We start from the raw sequence: 4,572 nt of genomic DNA on the forward strand, positions 1-4,572 counted from the left end.
AATACAAGAGGATATTGTCATGGAATTTAGTGTCTAGATTAGAGATCCTAGTAGTTTGTACAGAATAGTATGAGCACCCTTAGGGTAAAGCTAGCTTCTTTTCTTTTTGTACTTGTGTGCCATACTGGCTGAAATGTGCCCAAACTGGACCCATATTGTATTTACTATTAGTGGGGAATGTTGTATATGACATCAATGTAAATGGCAATGTATGGACAAGGTGAAAATAAATATAGAAAAGGTACAGAGGCATAGATTGAATGGAGTTGAGGCAAACTAACTATAGTTATATCTCCTTACCTCACAACTTTAATTTCTTGCTTAGCATGAAAGAAGTATCATGATGAGTATTTGTGTGTGTGTGTGTGTGTGTGTGTGTGTACCAGTGGTGGGATTCAAATTTTTTTACTACCGGTTCTGTAGTCATGGCTTGGTGGGCATGGCAGGGGAAGGATACTGTAAAAACTCCAGTCAGAGGTGGCATTTGCCGGTTCTCTGAACTACTCAAAATTTTCACTACCAGTTCTCCAGAACTGGTCAGAACCTGCTGAATACCACCTCTGGTGAGTACTGAATGTGTCAACTCTCTTCCTGAAGCGTATTCTTGAGAACTAGTAAAGAGTGAAAATGCTAATGGCACTGAAGAGTGCTGACCCCACTGAACAGACAATTACATTGTCCCCTACTGTTCACCAGGGTAATCAGAAAAATATGCTCTGGGGTGCTTTCCAAAACACTGCTTTGCTCACTATACTCCTTAGCATTTTGCTTGTGCTTTTTACATGCAGTGAGTGGAAGTGGTTAGCAACTTTATATGATGTTGTAAAAGACGTTTATCTTTATAACACCATTCAAAAAGCAAAATCCAGATATTGCTGCACAGACAGCAAGCTTAATGCAACCTTATAGAAGAAGAGTAATTTTTTTTAAAAAAAAATATCTGTCTCGTTCCAATACCCAGAATTTCCAAATGTACACTGAAAATGGAGGTACCGGTATTTACAGACTCAGATAAGATAGTCTTCCCAATTTATCTACCAATAACATTGCAGTAGACCTAACAGAAGCAAGACAGTGTTTAGGAAATCATTCAGATTTTTCCATTTCTTTTCCTTTAGCTAAGTAATTTGAAAGCAATAATTTCCCAGTTCACCTGGACTGACTGATTTTAATCCAGGGCTTTTTAAAATTTGCATCTGAGAGCACCAAACAGCTTGAACAGTCAGTGTTGGCTTGGCTGCATCCTCTCTGTTGCTTTTTTCATAGAATGCCATCTGGTTATGCCAAGTGCCAAGGGTCCAATGCCTTTTTCTCCTTCTCTCCACACAGGCTTTTTAGGCAGTGACAGAGAATAAACAGAAGGAATTAGTTGTCAAAACAAAAACTGGCAATATACTTTACATAAACCTCTGGCTGGCTTAGGAGAAAAGGCTTTCTCTTCCCACACAATTTTAATGATTAAAAATAACCAATCACAAAATAGTGATGTGAATCATGTACCAGTACTTTCATTAACAGTTGGAGCATTTCCTTAAACTGCAATGAATCTTAAATATGAAAAAAATCATCAATGCATTCTAAAGGATATCATATGTATATTTTTAGGAAAAGAAAAGTTATTATTATTAAAGTCAATACAGGTGAATCTCAAGGCTGTTTGAAGGTTGTCGACATTTTGCAATACACTTTGGGGAGGAAACCTGAGGTTGGAGTTGGTACATTCTCTGCTTAACTGCCTTGCTCTGACTGAAGAAGCTGCCTGGGTGGGCAGAGAAACATCTCGCAAATTAACAACAAAAATTAGTCCAATTGCAGTGACTCAACTTCAGAGAAAACCTTCAGACAACTCTCTACCTGGATGACTGAGAATTTTCAGTGACAGGTGATCTTGAATGTACAACCACAATTGGATCCTGGACTTTTGTCACTAAGCAAGGCAAGTCATTGGGTGTGAGTCACGCCCAATTTTACATTGTCCTTTTTTGCTGCAGTCGTTAAGCTAATCATTGCGAATCACCACTGACTTTGCTTGTCAGAAGCTCGCTGGGAAAGTCATAAATGGCAATCATATGACCTGTGGATCCTGTAACCATCTGGCAGTTGCCAAACATCTGAATTTTGGTCATGTGGCCATGGGGACACTGTGATGGTTGTGTAAGGATCGCCTGCAAGTCAGTTTTTTCAGAGCGCTGCTGTTGTAACTTTGAACAGTACTAAACAAATTGAGGACTACATCTAATTTGTAACCATCTTAAAGGGCAACAAAGGCCAGTACAAAGACCAGTACATAGTCCTCGACCTATGACAATTGAGCCCAAGATTTTTGTTGCTAAGTGAGACAGTTGTTAAATGAATTTTGCCCCATTTCATAACCTTGCTTGCCAAAGTTAAGTGAATCACATTTGTTCAGTTAGTAACATGGTTGTTAAGAGAATCCCCATTGACTTTGCTTGTCAGAATGTCACAAAAGATGATCACATGACCCCGGGACACTGCAACCATCATAAATCTGAGTCAGTTACCAAGTGCCTGAATTTTTATCATGTGACCATGGGGATGCTGCAAAAATCATAAGTGTTAAGAAGGGTCATAAGTCATTTTTTTCAGTGCTATTGTAACTTTGAATGGTCCTTAAATAAAGTCAAGGACTACCTATATTTCTTACAACTTTTTTTCTCTCAGGACCTCTTCCCATTTTAAAAAATTATGGAGGACCCCTGGAGATCTTTTTTTTAAATATGGTTATGTTTATCAATAATTACTCTTATTAAAAATTTAAAATGATGCATTCACTGCCACTACTGCTTCTCATAATTGTTTGACGGGATTTTAATATTGTATTAATTTTTGAACATAGCCTGGCAAATTATTTTTATTTTGTGGAACTCTCAGAAGGTTTTGGGGGACTCACAGGGGTCCTTGGACCACACCTTGATAAACATCACATGGGCAAACTTAACTCGACTGGTGTCTACTAAATGCCGATAGAGTTAACCAATGTGCTTTCTGTAAACTAGAATGGTAATGAAGGCCTTTATAATCCAATGATTTTAAAAAATGATGTATTTCAATCACACAAAAAATACCTCAGCAGCATGCTTTGCCAAAGCTGTACCCGTCAATAGCCTGCCCCTGCTTTTATAATAGCTATAGTAGCTGTGGCATAATAAATAATTCAGTCTAATGCTGTCCTCTGTTCCAAGTTACATGTCCTACTGTTCCACAAAGATGTTGTGTTTCTCAGAAAACACTATTAATTATATTTTTTATTTAAAAGAATAAAAGGCTATAGCTCTTGATTACATTCAGATATAAGGATATAGGATCCAGGAATGTGATATCGACATATATAGGTATGCAAATATTCAGTGGATTGAGCATGATATAACGTAGTTTGGATAACAATTGTGCAGTTTAATCGCATACTATTATATAATTTAATTATATAATATGTTGTTTTCTAATGAAAATTGTAATTATGCATTAGTACCCCATTTTTTTATAACTGCCCAATGTCTATAATAAATACATATATAACATATCAAATATTTGTATGCAATCTAATTTAAATCCAAAATATTTAAAGCTCGCCTTTTAGGTTAATTTTTAATGTCTGCTCAGCCATTTGCCTTTATGCAGTAAATCCAGACATTATAATCAGCTAGTTTTTCCCATTCTTCCTCAGTTCAACAGTCTTATCATAGAAAATCTATTTAAGAGGAGAAAAATGGAATACCAGGAGAATATCTGTACTTGACTTATATGGTTATAGATTAAGCTATATCTTCCATTGACTGAATTGGCAAATGACAGACTGATGGTAATAAATACTTAGCAATTTGTTACAAACAGACAATCTAATGTGTTTCTGATCATAATCTAATCAGAGAAATTCATTTATTTAGATTAATATCCAGAGTAGGCATTTGTTCCATTGATTTTATACGCCTGTCAGTTAGACTATTTCTCCAGAGCACAAAACAGAAACTAGTGATAATATAAGCAGCAGAAGGTTAGAGGATTTTAGCCAGCAGGATTAGAATGAAATCTATGGAAATTCATTCCGAAAAAAAAAAATGGCATCCAGGAAAAGCTCTGTAGTGCCTTGTTAACTATTAACTATTTGCATCAGTGCTTGAAAATAATATCCACCAACTGTATAAAGCTATGGTTTATAAAGCATGCCTGATGAACTATTGATTGCTTGAATTTTCCAAATGTAAAAATAACCTTCCGTATTTGCCACATCCCAGAACATCCAGAATGCCTGTCGGCCAGTCCCCCAGTTGTTGGCCTTCTTTTCTCCACAAGGCATGACTTGCTGTCGTTTATTCTGCTTTTTCTCTACCGCTAAATACCTATCCGAGGCAAAACAACTTGCTTCTTTAAGTTCTGTCACGTTTGCCATGTGATCCCTCTGCCGCATACATAGAATTGCACACGGGAGGTTTGGAGCACAGTGCTTTTTCTCCACTTGCACTCTCTCGCCTCGCTTTACGCCTTGTTTTTACCCACAAAAACATCCATGAAGAGGCAGAAAAAGCTCTTCGAGCCGCCAGTCGGAGAAATCCC

This window comes from Notechis scutatus, chromosome 2, assembly GCF_049901735.1.
Source record: "Notechis scutatus isolate UNSWTSFEM ecotype Mainland chromosome 2, rNotScu1.2, whole genome shotgun sequence".
NCBI classification, from domain to species: domain Eukaryota; kingdom Metazoa; phylum Chordata; class Lepidosauria; order Squamata; family Elapidae; genus Notechis; species Notechis scutatus.